The following is an 18,211-nucleotide window of genomic DNA, read 5'->3' as shown; positions in this document are numbered from 1 at the left end:
GGCGTATCTTAGTTTGTAGGTCCAGAGCACAGATACGACAGCGCATATTTGCACTTACGCGGCGTATCTCGAGATACGTCGGCGCAAGTGCTTTGTGAATCCGGGCCTAGGTTGTTAAAGGTACTAATAAAATATGTTTAATTCTATCAACTATTTATATTTTTTCTTAAAAGTAGGTGCGCAAATTGGGACAGGCTAGTAATGGCCCCACTGCATTACTTTGCCCAGGGGCCCATGATGCTATTTAGACGGCCCTGTGCTCAGGTCCATTCTTTTTGTTCCTCCCATGGCTCTTTCTGGTATCTTTATGGGGTTGTGGGGTTCTTGAGCGGCTCTGGACTATGAGGAGACTTAGGTGCGATCTGGGGAGGAGGAGAGGGAGATGATGGATTGTTGTGTGTATGTTTGATGTTTTTTTTTTGTATAATGCCTGTAACATGATGTCGTATCAATTGTAAATATGAGGTTTTGTTAGATATTCTAGGTTAGTGTCATTTAATATATATTATGGTTTTTGAATACTCATAACATTTTGTGAACATCAGCGTGGATCCTGAAGAAACAACTACATTTTTGGCGAAATGTGTTGATCTGCTATACCAATTTGTAACTCTCCCCTTGTGTAATTTATTACACCCATTAGTAACTGTACTTATCTGTTCATTATACTGTATGCGTAATGCATATATGGAATTGTTTTTAACATTTGTAATTATTGTAATAAAGACTGCTTTTATGATATTTTGTGGATTATATTTTCTAGTTGAGTCCCATTATACTAGTCTCTCGTTTATGATTTAGTTAGAGAATGTGGTTTACAAATCTATTACAATTAGGGATGGTGCCATAACAGGAAGTGAAGGGCAGATCTACCCACGAATGTTTGAATAATTTTATCACTGACTGTTCAAGCCCTTAAGTAGCAGCAGGTATTTTTCCCTATAATATGTTGGCTGTATCTGATGCTCTTAACCAATAAACCAGGGCCGGCCCTATGATGGGACCGGGTGGTACCATGGGTACCAGGCAGCACTTTTAGGGGGGCAGCATACGGATGCCCGCCAGCCGGTTCCGCCACCCAAATAAAATTGATGTCCTTTTTTTCCCACAAATAGAGCTTTCTTTTGGTGATATTTGATCACCTCTGCGGTTTTTATTTTTTGTGCTATAAATATATATATTTTTTAATTGTTTGCTTTAATAAATATCCCCAAAATTTAGAAAAATTAACTATTTTCTTCAGTTTAGGCCAATATGTATTCTTCTACATATTTTTGGTACCAAAAAACCCCACAATTAGCGTACATTGATTAGTTTGCGCAAAAGACATTGTGGCCGCCGGCAATTCACAGGTCCCTTTATACTCCTGGATACATGTATAGAGCCATGGCAGGTCCTTTTATACGCCTATATGCATGTATAGAGCCATGACAGGCCCTCTTTATACATCTATAGAGCCATGACAGGCCCTCGTTATACTCCTTTATACAAGTATAGAGCCATGACAGGTCCTCTTTATACTCCTATATACATTTATAGAGCCATGACAGGTCCTCTTGATATTCCTTTACATGTAAGGAGTAATGACAGGTCCTCTTTATACTCCTTTATACATGTATAGAGCCATGACGGGTCCCCTTTAGTTATCATGATATAAAATAATGAATGTGGGGGCCTTTTGGTTTGCGTGATTTTTTTTCTGGGGGGGGGGGGGGCAGCATTTCATTCTTGGTCCCAGGCAGCACAATGTCTTGGGCCGGCACTGCAATAAACGTTTAAAAAAGTCCTTTAAGTGAGATGAACTTTTGTACACATTCAAGAATCTACTTGCGCTGTATGGAAAGCTCACAAGACCTTCAGCAAAAACAATCTTTCATCTGCATTGAAAAAGGTGTTAATGTGAAAACCCAAAGGCAGTGGACCTTCTTTTGAACAAACATACAATGTGACCCCCATTTCTAGAACAATCCCTTCAATGTCTTCAAATGGGGGACGTGAAGAGAATCATTTTGTTTTTGCATCAGCAGTTCTAAAAGACTGGGAACAAGTCCCAGACAAATTTGGCAGGAAAAGCTAGAGACAAAAATAATGGGAAAGCTACTCTTTCTGTATAGATTATACAGTATTTAGATTTATTACCTCCATTTCTTTAATAATCGCTAAGATACTGACAAAACACTGTAGAGTGTTATGCTGCGTACACACGACCGTTTTTCATGATGAGAAAAATGCAATTTTTTTAATTGGTTGTGAAAAACGGTTGTGTGTATGCTCCAAAGCTTTTCTTCTCGACGTTTTTCACGTCGTCCTTTTTCACGTTGTGAAAAATGGTCGTGTGTGGGCTTTAACAAGGGGGAAAAAAACTTGCATGCTCAGAAGCAAGTTTTGACACAGGGAAATTAGCAAAAGCAGACCAAAGGGTGGCGCCATTCGAATGGAACTTCCCCTTTATTGTGCCGTCGTACGTGTTGTACGTCATCACGCTTTGCTTGAGCATTTTTCTTCACGAACGTGTGTATGCAAGGCAGGCTTAAGAGGAATCACGACAAATAACGTTGAGAAAAACATATTTTTTTTTAAAAACGGTTGTGTGTACGCGGCATTATAGTTAGCCTCACAAAATTGGGCTCCTGATTTTCTGACCTTTTTGTTTTCTGACTAGCACAGATTTGAGTTTTTGAAACAGTAGGTTTGAAAAATATATATTTTTTTGGTATTCTTAAAGTGCTCCCTAGAAAAACAGAGCCGAGCTCCAGGAAACCTAAAAAATCTCCCTCGTTTCTGTCTAGGGGATTTGGAAAAGCAGATTTATTTACCTGATTCACTACTAGATTGGTCCCTGCAGCTTCTTCCCCCCCCCCCGCCATGCTCTGGTGGTCTAAGGTCCTTTGTTGTCATCTAGACTGATGCAAGGTCCATAGTCCTATAATGGACCTGAGGACACCGAGGGACAGTCCAGCTGGGGCATTTGGGTAGCGCAGTCTGCCAAGGGAACTGAGGACTGAGTAAATAAAAGTTATTTTACTGTACCCTAGAATAAACAAGCAACTAATCTTTGCAGTGTGGGCACAGTCCCACTGCAAGGGGGAATTTAAAGGTTAGCTGAAGTTGGGCTTTAGGGAAAAGGATAGGTTCACCTATATTTGCTTTAAGACATTTTTTTTTTTTTTTTCCCGTGTCAAAATATCTTTATTTTGCTTCAGCAATAGAAAGTATACAAACATTTTCAAATAAACATGTCTTATACAGAGAGAAACTCCTTCTCATAACGGTAGCCTAGTTAGCATGGAAAGCATTATAACTCTATCAGATATATTCACTATTAGGAGTAAAATTAGAATTAACTCGAAAATTGAGAAAACAATTGACACATATCACTAGTAATTTGAGGTACTGTCGTTATAGTCAAGTGTCTCCATTCCTTGTGTCATAGTGCTCTCGCGGCACTAGGAGTTTCTTGCTTGTAAAGTTCCTGAATTTCCTAACGGAATAGTTGCTACAGTTTCAAGACAAAAAGAAAAAATCAAAAGGGGAGGGAAGGTAGGGATGGGGCGTCTGCAGGACTAGACCGGGGATCTTCCAACATTTTGCTGTCAATTAGTCAGGCCATCTGTATGATGGCTGGGCTACCATGGCATCATAACATCATTAACAAATGTGTTTTGCATTACATGTGTAATCCAGGGCTTCCATATACGTTCAAATCTGGTGATCGTGTCCGTTTCTATTGCCGACATCTTGGCATATGTCATTGCTGTGTTCATTCTGCTAACAGTTTCGCTTATTAACAAATTTGGTGTTTTCCAAGCCTTCGCTATGGTTTGTTTCACAGCCGTAAGAAGCTGTCTTATTAGGTTAAATTGAACGTGTGATATATTGTCTGGCTTTAAATTGAGTAGAGCCGTTTTGGGGTCCAAAGGAATTGTTTTGTTTGTGAGGGCGTTTATTAATTGAAAAATTTCCGACCAAAATGTCTGCGCCTTTGGGCACGACCACCAGGTATGAATATATGTTCCTTTGTTAGAGCATTCCCTAAAGCATAACTCAGAATAGTTTCGCGTGAATTTAGCCACTCTAGTCGGCACTAAGTACCACCTAGATAGTACTTTGAAATTTGTCTCTGCCGCTAACACATTGAAAGATGCTGTTTTGGTGTTGTTCCAAATTTGATCCCATTCCGCTGTACTCAGTTCTGTACCAATGTCCTCTTCCCATTTGCGAACATAGGATAATTTCCCATTGTTCGATTGCGAGAGTAGTTGAGAGTATAGGATTGATATCATATTTCTAGCATGAGGATTCTTATCGCAAATGTTTTCGAAGACAGATAATTGGTTCGGTAAGGCTGCCGAGTTAGCAGGTGGTTGGAAGAAGTTTTTAATCCGCAAGTATCTGAAGATTTCCTTTGATGGTATGCCATGTGTTTTGCTCAGAGACGGGAAGGGGGTCATAGTTGTTGAGTCAAAAAATTTATATTTTTGTGTACAGTCCTTTTTCACCCATTCTTTGAAGGAGCTGGGAGAGACCCAAGCTGGGTAGAATGCCAGGTTTTTATTAAAAGATAGTAGTGGAATCAGAGGGGATTGTAGGTGATGTTTAGATTTGACTTTGTCCCACAAGGATAACGAGTGCTTTGTGACGGGGTTGTTTATGTGCTTACGTAATTTTGGGGTGATCCACAATAGGTTAGATATTGAAATGGGGTCGCTTTCCACCGCTTCAATTGATACCAAAAGTGGTGCCTCTTGTTTAGCATGGTATTTTGTTAGTGTAGCCAATTGTGCCGCTTGGTAATAGCGTGCGAAGTTGGGATAACCGAGTCCCCCAACCGTCTTGGGGAGATGTAAAATTTGAGGTTTGATCCTTGGCCTGGAGGAACCCCAGACGAAGGAGGAAACCCGTTTTTGGACTATTCTGAAATAGTGGGCCGGTATTGGTATAGGGAGCACTCTAAAGAGGTATAGGAGCTTAGGTAGTAATGTCATTTTCGTGGCATTGATTCTCCCGAACCAAGATAAAGGGAGTTGGGCCCATGAGTTTAATAGGTTTGTTAATTGTTTTAGAAGAACGGGATAATTGTGCGAGTATAGGTCCGTTATGTCAGCTGTTAGGTGTATTCCCAAGTATTGAATGCTTTTAGCTGGCCATTCAAAGGGAAGACCCACTTTAGCTGCTTTTAATTCTGTATCGGAGAGTGAAATGTTGAGGGCCAGACATTTTCTGGGGTTTATCGCTAAGCCTGAAAATTATGCGAATTGGTGCAGGATCGGGGTTAAGTTGGGACCCGAAACTTGGGGAGATGAGAGGAATAACAGGATGTCATCCGCATAGAGACATAATTTGTGTTTGACCCCACCCAATTCTATACCTAATACCTTGGGGTCAGATCTGATCTTTTGGGCCAAGGGTTCTATAAGGAGGGCAAATAATAGCGGTGATAATGGACAACCTTGTCTTGTACCTCTTTGTATAGTGAACATATCAGATTTGTAACCTGCGTATTTGACATACGCTTTTGGGTTTTTGTATAATTGCAAGACCCATTTTATGAAGTTGGGACCAAAGCCCCATTTCAGCAACATGTATTCCAGGTATGACCACGAGACTGAATCGAAGGCTTGCCTAATATCCAAGGATATGAAACAAGCTGGGATTTTCCTCTTCTTAGCAATACACGCTAATAAACTCGCCCTCCGTATGTTATCCCCTGCTTGTCTATTGGGCATAAAGCCCACTTGATCCCGATGAATCAGTGATCCAATTATCTTGTTTAATCTGCTAGCCAGAATTTTGCCAAGCAATTTAATGTCTGTGTTCAACATGGATATTGGGCGATAATTTTCACTAAGGGTGGGATCAGAGTTTGGTTTGGGAATCATGCAGATCGTGGCCGTAAGTGATTCTTGTCTGAAGGACTTCTGATTCAATAGATCATTAAAGGCTTCTGCCATCGTGGGGGAGATTAGATCTTTGAAAGTTCTATAATATCGGGCTGAGAACCCGTCTGGTCCCGGTCTTTTATTTAATTTGAGTTCTTTGATAGCTGTCAGAATGTCTTCTTGTGTTATCGGCTCATCTAATTGTGTGCTTTGGGTCTCATTCATTTGTGGCAGTTGTAAGTTTGAAAAAAAGGTGTCGGCTTCCTGTTTATTGAATGTGCTTGTTTCCGAATATAGTTTTTTAAGGTGTGTGCTGAATTTTTGCACTATTTTCATTGGATTACTAGAGATGTTATTATTCGCTATTTTTAGTTTTATAGGTTCATATGTTGAGCGACCTTGCTAGAAGCGTGCCTGATTTGTTTGCGTTTTTGTAGAAAAATGCTTAGACCTAAGTAGTGACTTGTTCGCAGAGTCCGTGAGGAATAGATCATATTCCACTCGTGCTTTGTCGAGACGAGCCTTAGTTTTGGGCGAGTGATGGTGTTGAAAGGCCATGAAGGCCAGATTGTGCTCTGTTTCCAATTTATTTGCTAGTTGCTTGCGTTCCCTTTTGAGAATCCCATATTGTTTTTGTATTATTCCCCTCAGCACTGGTTTGTGTGCTTCCCAAAGAGTGAGTGGGGAGATTTCTGGGGTCGCATTTAGTGTCATATATTCTTTTAAGTTCTGTTCGATTGCCGCTCTATAAGATGGGTGTTTGAGAAGTATGTCCGGTAGGTACCACGTCGGATCGTGATTTTTAGGGATAGTTGAGGCTAAAGTGGTGTAGACTGCATTGTGGTCTGACCAAGGATAAGATACGATGCTAGAATCAAGTACTTCCGGCAGCATACCTATTGTCAAAAATATGTGGTCTATGCGACTAGATGATTGGTGGGGATTGGAGAAGTATGTGTAGTTGCGCCTAGTAGGATTAGTTTCCCTCCAAGAGTCCACTAGACTATACTTGGATAACAAATTAGAGAGGGACCATTTAGCCTGTTGTTTCGGAGTGGAGTAAGGGGTTTTGTCCAATAAAGGGAGGAGGACCTGATTGGGATCTCCGCAAATAATGAGGGGTCCAAATTTGTGCATATGTACTACCTGAAAGAGATGCGACATGAATGGTAGTGGGTTCAGATTGGGCGCATAATAGGACACAATAGTAACCGCTGTTTAAATGATGTAGCGGCCTTCTGGGTCTTTAATTTCAGACTTCACCGTAAATGGTGCAGATCTGTGAAAGGCTATAAGGGTACCTCTTTTTTTGGAAGATGCAGATGCTGTGTAAACTTGCGGGTAGGAAGCATTAAAGAATTTAGGGGTGGCATTGGGAGTGAAGTGGGTTTCCTGTAAGCACAGTATGTGTGCTTTCTTGGCTTGGAAGTATCGAAATGCCTTTACCTGCTTTTGTGGGACATTTAAGCCCTGTACATTCAATGACAATACATTCAGGGGAGCCATGGTAGCCAAACCATTATGTACCTTGAGACCCTGTACAGCGATTTCCCGGTGTGGTCCGTGCAGACGGGGGAGGAGGAGGAAAGGGGGGGATCTTGAAAACAATAACCTTCAAAAGAGAAAACAGTATGTTACTGAAAAAAGAACAAATAAGCATCAAAATATTCATTAAGTATTCGAACCTGGCCCGTGACCGTGGGGGAGGTGTCCGGTCAGGGGGAAAGGGGCCCACGTCTGACCCCCGCATATTGCTGCGAGGACCAGAGGGGAACCAATTGCGGTGCATGTAGTTTCCGTGCATTGGAGACCCGCATCCTAAAAAAATTCTATAGGTATCCCTATCGGATACTGAATATATAACTGTGCTAACAACCTTTACAGCAAACAGGGTGAACTAGTCTTGTAAAAAAGAGAACTTGTGAATTGAAGAAGGGAGAGAGAATGTTGGGGAATTCCACTCAAGGGGAGGTGGAATAGAGGAGACTCTCACACATAAAGCAGGGGAGAGTAGCGTAAAGATGGGAATCTAAACTTAGGAAGCTAAGAGAGGATGAGTTAGGTTGAAGTATCCCAATAAGGGGTTGGTATAATAAAAATCGTCCTGGCGTCTGGACTGACCAGTCCCAAGGGGGGAGAGGAAAAGATCTAGTTATATACTGAGGGGTTGGTGAGATTTGAGTGAAATTAGAGGTATACTTATGGTCTCTTTTTGGGGGCGTTGGGCAAAAGTGAAAAAAATAAGAAGAAAAATTAAAGTGTTACTGTGTCAGGGAAGGTTCCCCCCGCTGGTGTTACTGCCTGGTATTTGGCGTGCAGTACTGTGGCCCACCACCAGGTGTCTCCCGGCAGTCTTGGACTGCCGGGGGAGTACTTCACTGGTGGTGTTATGTGATCCTTGGGCTGCAGTACTGGCGTCCACCAGCGGGGGATTCTTGGCAGTATGGAGCATACAGCCCTTCCTGCGTTCAGGTGTGACCTGAACGCAATTAGCAAGCCTCTATATATACCCGGCGTGTGTAATCAGTCCTCGCCCTGGTATCAGTCTACTACCTTGATCCTGTATCCTGATTCTGATCCTTGATCCTGATCCCTGCCTGGACTTTCCTTCCTGATTCCTGCTTCCCTTGGATTCCTACCTCGCAGCCCGTCCATCCGTCCGCTCCCTGCTCTGTTCTGTCCCCATCCTCACCCATCTGCTGACATCCCACGTGTATGACCTCGGCCTGGCTTTGTTTATGGATACGGTATCTCCCTTTGTTTGTATATACTGTTTGCTGTTTATTGTGCACTGGTTGTCCCACATGTTTTGTTCACTTATTTGTAAATAAACACCTTTATTTCACTGCATACAGTCTTGGTCTCCTCTGTGTAGGCACACAGTACTGGTCTACTAAACTCTCCTGACAGTATACCAGGGCCATCCCTGACCAGATGTGCCTGCATTGAGGAACCATCCTGTTGCGGTGCGTTTTTTGAAGATGGATTTCAATGAAATCACTTACCTTTCTCTGCTGGCAGAGGAGGATGAGGAGTATTGTCGCCAGGTTTTTGAGGGATGGACAAGTGACCAGCTGATGGAAGCCATCCGATCAGCCCATTCCATGGTGGATCAGGGTTATATGTCTTATGATGATATTCAGCCATTAATCCATTTATGTGTTAAACCGGCCCTGTCGTTCATCCCAGATGGTAGTGATGATTTCTCTCCTGTTTCTGTACCAGCTGCCCAGCCTGTTTTTGTACCAGCTGCCCAGCCTGTTTCTGTACCAGCTGCCCAGCTTGTTTCTGTATCAGCTGCCCAGCCTGTTTCTGTATCAGCTGCCCAGCCTGTTCCTGTACCAGCTGCCCAGCCTGTTCCTGTACCAGCTGCCCAGCCTGTTCCTGTACCAGCGGCCCAGCCTGTTCCAGTGCCAGTTGCCCAGCCTGTTGTTTCCGTGCCAGTTACCCAGCCTGTTCCAGCTGCTCGGCCTGTCGTGCCAATTGCCCAGCCTGACGTGCCAGTTACCCCGCCTGATGTTGCAGTGCCAACCGCCCAACTTCTTGAGCCTCTGTCTGCTGCCCAGCCCGACGACCCGGAGCCTCTGTCTGCTGCCCAGCCCGACGACCCGGAGCCTCTGTCTGCTGCCCAGCCCGACGACCCGGAGCCTCTGTCTGCTGCCCAGCTCGACGACCCGGAGCCTGCTGCCCAGCCCGACGACCCGGAGCCTCTGTCTGCTGCCCAGCCCGACAACCCGGAGCCTCTGCCTGCTGCCCAGCTCGACGACCCGGAGCCTGCTGCCCAGCCCGACGACCCGGAGCCTCTTTCTGCTGCCCAGCTCGATGACCCGGAGCCTGCTGCCCAGCTCGATGACCCGGAGCCTGCTGCCCAGCCCGATGACCCGGAGTCTGCTTCCCAGCTTGATGTACTTTTTGCCCAGCCTGAGATTTCTGTACCCGCTGCCCAGCTTGAGCTGCACTTTGCCCTGTTTAAAGTCATGGACCTTCCTCCGGCCCAACCTGATGTGACTTTATCTGCTGCCCGGCTTGACACCACAGACTTTCCCCAGCAACAGCTAATTGGAGCGTCCGGAGGACGTGTGTAATCAGTCCTCGCCCTGGTATCAGTCTACTACCTTGATCCTGTATCCTGATTCTGATCCTTGATCCTGATCCCTGCCTGGACTTTCCTTCCTGATTCCTGCTTCCCTTGGATTCCTACCTCGCAGCCCGTCCATCCGTCCGCTCCCTGCTCTGTTCTGTCCCCATCCTCACCCATCTGCTGACATGCCACGTGTATGACCTCGGCCTGGCTTTGTTTATGGATACGGTATCTCCCTTTGTTTGTATATACTGTTTGCTGTTTATTGTGCACTGGTTGTCCCACATGTTTTGTTCACTTATTTGTAAATAAACACCTTTATTTCACTGCATACAGTCTTGGTCTCCTCTGTGTAGGCACACAGTACTGGTCTACTAAACTCTCCTGACATACTGCCTTTAGATTTGCGTTCAATTTAGTTCAAGTTCATAGCTGTTGGCAGGAGGAAAGATAAGAAAAGCATGCACAGAGGTATCAGTCCATTGTATCTTCTTGATCTGGCGCTTGGTCCACGAATCTGCCTCGTTTGTGCATTTGTTGTATGCCATTGGTGTGGTCCTGATGGGGCGAATTGTTGCGAGGAGAGGTGGAAGCTGATCTTCTGCGTGCAGCATTCGCTGTCGATGGTCTCTCTATTATTTTGAAGTCTAATAGAGCTTGGTGAAGTTGATCTGGTGTGCTGCATACAATTTTTGTACCTTGGTATGTGAACCGCAAGGAGAAGGGGAAACCCCACTGGTATTTGATTTGGCGGTGCTGCAATTCCTGTAGGAGAGGTTTCATGGCCCTTCTCTTGTTTATTGTCAGCTGAGAAATGTCCGCAAAGATCTGGTATTCATGCCCCTGAAAGGATACATTTTTCTTCTCTCTGGTAGCCTCCAGTATTTGTTCTTTCGTTTTGTAGAAATGGAACTTGGCTATGATGTCCCTTGGAGGACCATCAGTTTTCCTGGGCGTTAGAGCTCTGTGGACTCTGTCCATTTCCAATCTATCAGCTGATATACCAGGCAGTAGTTCCTGGCAAAGTGCCAATATATTTGTATGTAAGTCAATGACTGATTCGGGCAGACCTCTGAACCTTAAATTGGACCTTCTGGCTCTGTTTTCGAATTCCTCCAATCTGTTCTGCAGGGTTAAGTTTTCCTCTTTAAGGGTATCAATTTCTGTCAGGCATTCTTGTGTGAATACCTCTATTTCATCCATTTTAGATTCAAGGGCTTCAGTGCGGCTCCCAAGCTCCCTAATCTCTTTGGTGAGATTAGCTGTTATTTGATCTGAGGTAGTTTGCAGTGCTCTATGAAGCATCCTTTCAAACTGCTTTAAGAGACCTGAGGGGACCGCAGTGTTCTGACATATTGATGAGGTGTCTTCTAGTGTGTCCTCATCCTCACTGTCAGCAATGGTGTGTCTGAGGGAAGTCATTTGTTTTGCTGTCTTAGCAGCTGTTTGTTTTGATTTCTCTGAGGTGAATTCCTCTGAGGGAGCTGTCGCCTTTTTTACAGCTGTGCTCTTGAACTGCTGAGTGCCGCTGTTATGGCTGGTTTTACTCTTTCCCCTGGCGCCTCCTAGCACCATTCTCGTTCGTGGGGTGTCTCTCACCTTCCAGGGTCCCTGCTCGTTTCTGTTAGTTCGGTTGCTCCGTTATTTGCTGGGTTTTCTCCCTCACGGAGCGGAGCTCTAGCCCGGCATTACTGTCCCGCTAGGCTCCCGCTTTAAGACATTTTAACTTTAACTAGCAGCTTTCCCCTTTCACCTCTAAGACCGAGGATTGGATCAAAGACTGCTGATCACTCAGTGCTTGGTCTTCAGCCTGCAAAGAGCTGGTGACTGTCAGTCACCGGCTCTCAGCTCTTGGCTTCTAGCGCTCACTGAAGCACTGGGCTGTGGAGGGGACCAAAGCGGCTGGCGCTTGGCAGCTCACTGAGAGGACGAGCCAGCTGGTCCAGGCATCTGGATGGATCCCAACTGTAAAGTAGGGATCTTTCCCGAGCCCAGATTGCTGTGTATACATGTGAAGAATGGAAACATTTGTTTGGTTTTCCCTTTTGTGGGTTTGCTTCGGAATTAGTTTAGGTTAGTTGCATTTTTTTTTTTTATGAAGTCCAAGTTTTTTGAATAAGTTGAATTTAAATTGGTGCAAAAATGTATCGACCGATCCGAACTCTGTGTGAAGAATAGCTGTTTTTTAATAATTATTGTAATTTAGCTTGGCTGCATATACAGGGGATCTTTTACTTTATATTGATAAGTGCTGCAGCATAGCTTAAAAACCCTAAACTGCCAGCACAAAGTAGAGGTCCACCTCTGGGATTTTCGTCATGCACAAACACTACTCAAATCAACAATCTCTGTGTAGTACTGTTAACTGGAATAGTGCTGTGGTGTTAAGGGTACATTCAGGACTGCTGAAGACTCGGGCTGCTGCTTTGCGTGATAGACCTATAGTCTGACTCTTCTAAGCAGTGGCAGGTAGTGCTAAATATCTTTGGGCGGGGGGTGGTGAACTAACCCCCCCCACTCGCAACACCACCATCAACACCAAAGCCCCCCCATGGAAGACAGCCAGGAGGCGGCGATACAGACCCCCCCCAAGGGAGACAGTCGTGAGGCCGCGATTCCAACCTCCCTGCGGGAGACAGTTGGGAGCCCACAATCGCCCAACTCCACAGGAGACAGTTGGGAGGCTGTGACAGGAGACCGTGAGGAGGCAGAAGGGAGCCTTGATGCAGCGAGGGTAGAGCCGGAGCTTACTCCTCCAGGAGTAACAAAAAGTAGCCGTGTCTTCTCCTCCCGGCCGAACAGGAAGTGGGTCCTAATGAAGTGAGAGAGTTTTATCACGAAACGCGTCGATGTTGCGATGCTGTGGGCCTTAGATGATCCTCACCACATTGACTTCACTGAACCCCTATCGCAATGATTTTAGTGACCGTGTACTAGAGCTGCACGATTAATCGTCAAGAATTGTTATCGCAATCATTTTCCCATTGCAATTCTTGACACAGGGTTTCACGATCTTTGACATGAAAATAATTTTCTCTCTGCACTTTGGTATGCAAAGAATTTCCTCTCTACTCTCAGCCAAAAGTCAAAGTCTGGGCAATCTGCCAAGTCTGGGCAGCCTGCCAAGTTTTGAAAACATTCTTTATCAGTGGAAAGTTAAGTCTAAACATTGTATCACATCAAAGGAATAAACTTCTGTATGTAAATTAGGGAACGTTTAACCACTTAAACACCAAACCTTTTTCTGACAGCTCTTTTCAAGTTAAAATCATTATTTTTTTTTTGCTAGAAAATTACTTAGAACCCCCAAAAATGTTATATTTTTTTTAGTAGAGACCCTAGAGAATAAAATGGCGGTTGTTGCAATATTTTATGTTGCACTGTATTTGCGCAGCAGTCTTTTTAAATGCAATTTTTTTGGAAAAAATTACTTTAACTAATTAAAAAAAAACTAGCCAGTAAAGTTAGCCCATTTTTTTTTTTTTTTTGTATAAATGTAAAAGATTTTACGCCGTGAGAATTGTGAGAGAATCATGATCTTCATTCTAAGCAAAAAAATTGCGATTCTCATTTTGGCCAGAATCGTGCAGCTCTACCATGTACCCTGTGAACACTTGGAACTATCAGAACCGCTTCAATTGCTGTGTATATGCTTTAAACCTCCTTGAAACTACGTTTGAGCCACTGTCCACTACATCTGTGAACTCAAGATCTATGAGCGTCCTGGATCTTCCAGTATCCCCGTGGTGCGCTATATGCGCTGGACATTTCAAGGGTGCTATATACACCAGTACAGGGTCCAGGACTTTTGATGATATATGTCCAGATAACTAGGGGCTAATAATTATACTTTGGTCAAGTGGGATTTCATCATACTCCCACTTTTAGAATACAACGTTGTCATTTTTTACAGTGTATTTTTTATTATTATTGATTTTGATATTCTGTAGGAACATTCCCCTTTGGGAGATCCTGTGTATATCATCCCAGGGTGATTTTTTTGACACTTTGCATATTCATTAATAAAGTCTCTTTAATCCACTGATGGTTATTTGTGGTTGATTCGCCCCCAGACTATCGTTTGGGACTCCTCTATGTCCCAAGCCCCCCCCTTTTATTTTAGTATTTTCATTGTCTATAGCGTGGATTCCATCCTTCAGGTGAATCAATCCATCAGTGGTTATATTTAATGCCCAGACAGGATTCAGGTAATTTTTATTTATCCGTCCTGAGACTCCCTGGCAAATCAGGTCCCAGGAGCTGCTTCTTGATTGGCCGGAAGGAGAATCAGGAAGACAATAGTGAATATTAATTTGCTATTGTAACACAAGTGGGTGGACTTGGGTGCAGTACTCCTAATCACGTGCTTAAAAAAAAAAAAAAACTATAGAAATCCATGCGTCCTGCATGGAGATTAGAGGTCTGACGTATGGATTAGGGGGGCCGCCACTGTTTCTAAGGTTATCAAATAACTTTTTGTAAATTTAGTGACTTTTGCTTCAGTTTTTAGAAGTTAGACCAAAAGTGGAAAAGGTAATATAATGAAGAATCTATTGGCTACTAATTAACCATGCAATTATAGAACTGTGCTCAGTCTTATTTAATAAAGGGTGCATGAAGAAAAGTCCTAAAATAAAAAAGTTAATTGCCTTTTTTATTGGTTTTAGCACTGGTCCTTGCTCTTGGCTCTTGGCAGCATTTTATAGATGAATGTGGCACTGAGATTAGTTGAATCAGACTCTATGAAAAAGGGGAACATTTAGGAGCTTAAAATGCCATTTTTCTATTGACAGAAGCAGGAAGGACCAGTATACCTTAAAGGGGTGGACATGGGCGTCCGCTCCATAGGGCAAGCAAATGACCCCCCCCCCCCGGAAAATCAAGAAGGTGTTGAAGAGTCTTGCGGCCGCGGGCTGTCTGAGCAGTCCTGGGCCGGATGTCACACAGGCACAGTGAGCAGAGTGAAGCCGCCTCTCCCTCCTGTGTTTATGTGTACACAGGGGGAGGGAACCTGCTGCCTGTGCCGCGCTGATGGCTGATCTGAAGTACTGAATGGGATGGGGGAGGAGGGTCCGTCTGTGCTGAAGAGGAGGGGGGGTTTGTGCTGAATGGGGGGTCCATCTGTGCTGAAGGGGTGTCTCTGCTTAAAGGGGGTCCATCTGTGCTGAATGGAGGGGTCTGTGCATAATGGGGGGGTCCATCTGTACTGAATGGTGGGGTCTGTGCAGAATGGGAGGTCTGTGCTGAAGGGGGATCTGTACATTCTCAAGGCTATATTTATATGGGCATTGAGTGAAGCTAAATTATCTCAAGAGCCAGCTGGCCGCGTTATCGGTAAAGCGCCGCTAAAAAGCGTCATTTTACCATCGTTTTAGCTGCGCTATTCAGGCGTTAGCGGGGCAATTTTAACCCTCGCTAGCGTTTGAAGAAAAGGTTAAATTGCGACTATATCGCCGCTGCCGAAGTGCCCCCCAGAAAAAAATTCAGCGGATGCCCATGGGGGTGGAATATTGTCCAACAGCAACACTGTAAAAGAAGAAGGTTGACATGCACTTCCCAAGAGCTCCAGGCCCCATTACTCTATTAATTGGCTTTTGGTTGCTCCCCAAACGCCTAAGGACACAGATAGCAATTTAAAAATAAAAAAAATATATCAAGGCTTTTACTTTTCCCATGCTATCAAAAAATATAATCATATTGTCACTTGTGTTCCTACTGGAAATATTTATGGCATTTTCTGCACTTTTGACCATGCAAAGTGGGGCAAATCTCACTAAACAAAGCCAGCATGGAATGTCCTTTTTAAGTTTTCCTAAATAAAATAAATGTTTTTGCCAAAGCTTCATTTTATGAAAGTTTGTTAAATTCAGTTGTATTTAACAATTACATTTTATTGTTTATCGATCATATATTGCAAATGTAGGATACAAATGTTATTTTTAATTACCTTTGTCCTGAGTGGAAAGAGGCCATGCCCTGGACTTCCTGGTGTCTTTAATCATTTGCCAAGGTCAAGGCTGCCTTGTCTTCCCATGCCTGTAGAACACAGGGCACACAGTGGGTCAGAGTTTTCTCACCAGGACATAGAACACACTCAAAGGGAGTGCTGTGAGTAAAAGCTTGGGGACGACCCAGTCCATTGTGTAACTTGCTCTGAGTTCCATGTAGCCTCCAGGTCTGTCAATACTTGAGCTACACAGTGGCTAGTGTAAATACCCAGATAGAAGGAAGACTATAAAAATGTATCTGCCAATATATATATATATATATATGTGTGTGTGTGTGTGTGTGTGTGTGTGTATGTATATGTATATATATAATAAACACACACACAGTATCACACAAAAGTGAGTTCACCCCTCACATTTTTTGTAAATATTTTATTATATCTTTTCATGTGACAACACTGAAGAAATGACACTTTGCTGCAATGTAAAGTAGTAAGTATACAGCTTGTATAACAGTGTCAATTTGCTGTCCTCTCAAATTAACTCAACACACAGCCATTAATGTCTAAACCGCTGGCAACAAACGTTAGTACACCCCTAAGTGAAAATGTCCAAATTGAGCCGAATTAGCCATTTTCCCTCCCCTGTGCTATGTGACTCGTTAGTGTTACAAGATCTCAGGTGTGAATGGGGAGCGGGTGGGTTAAATTTGGTGTTATTGCTCTCACTCTCTCATACTGGTCACCGGAAGTTCAACATGGCACCTCATGGCAAAGAACTCTCTGACCATACAGCAACAGGACAGGTGCGACTCAGAACAGGCCTTGCCATGGTCGACCAAAGAAGTTAAGTGCACGTGCTTAGCATCATATCCAGAGGTTGTCTTTGGGAAATAGACGTATGAGTGCTTCCAGCATTGCTGCAGGGGTTGAAGGGGTGGGGGGTCAGCCTGTCAGTGCTCAGACCATACGCTGCACACTGCATCAAATTGGTCTGCATGGCTGTCATCCCAGAAGGAAGACTCTTCTAAAGATGATGTACAAGAAAGCCAGCAAACAGTTTGCTGATGGCAAGCAAATTAGGGACATGGATTACTGGAGCCCAAGATAAAATTATTTGGTTCAGATGGTGTAGAGCATGGTGGCAACCAGGTAAGGAGTACAAAGACAAGGACAAGTGTGTCTTGCCTACAGTCAAGCATGGTGGTGGGAGTGTCATGGTCTGGGGCTGCATGAGTGCTGCCGCCACTGGGGAGCTACAGTTCATTGAGGGAACTATATATAGAAATAAAGCGAGCGATTGTGCCAAAACTTATTTTGTGCCACCAACCTGATTGATCATAATGGTCAATAGTGAAAATGATGGAGTAAAAAGATAAAAGCAAGGGGCCAGATTCTCGTACAATTGCGGCGGCGCAACGTAACCCGTTTACGTTACACTGCCGCAAGTTTTCAGTGTAAGTGCCTGATCCACAAAGCACTTACCTGTAAACTTGCGGCGGTGTATCGTAAACACGTCCGGCGCAAGGCCGCCCAATTCAAATGGGGCGTCTACCATTTAAATTAGGCGCGCTCCCACGCCGGACGTACTGCGCATGCTCAGTTTAGAAATTCCCGCCGTGCTTTGCGCGATGTGACGTAATTTTTTAGAACGGTGACGTGCGTAGCGTCCATTCGTATTCCCGGACGTCTTACGCCAAAACAAAAAAAAATTGAAATTCGACCCAGGAACGACGGCCATACTTTAACATGGCTCGACTAAAGTTAAGCCATGTTAAAGCAGGTGTAACTTTGCGAAGGGAAAAAATTACTAGCGACGACGTAACGAACGCAAAAAACGTCGCGGATCGCCGTAAATGCTCATTGGCATACCCGACGCAGGAAAACGACGCGAACTCCACCCAGCGGCGGCCGAAGTATTGCATCCTAAGATCCGACAGTGTAAGTTAATTACACCTGTCGGATCTTAGGGCTATCTATGCGAAACTGATTCTATGAATCAGCCGCATAGATAGGACCAGAGATACGACGGTGTATCAGGAGATACGCCGTCGTATCTGTTCTGTGAATCTGGCCCAATGTCTTAAATAAATTCCATACAGTTTGTGGATAGCAACTATTAGAAGGCAGCCCAGTTGAAAAATAAGAAAAAGGTCTTCTTGGCAAAGCTATAAATATAACAAAGGTGCCACTCTAAGTGCAGTAGATCAGGTAATATTAATATAGCAATGGTACATCAGGTACTCACAAAAGTACGGTTACAACTGGCATGTAGGCATTGTAATGCCGGACGTCCGTAGAGTG

This window comes from Rana temporaria, chromosome 2 (genome assembly GCF_905171775.1).
Source record: "Rana temporaria chromosome 2, aRanTem1.1, whole genome shotgun sequence".
NCBI classification, from domain to species: Eukaryota; Metazoa; Chordata; class Amphibia; order Anura; family Ranidae; genus Rana; species Rana temporaria.
Note: the sequence above shows the minus strand (reverse complement) of the source record.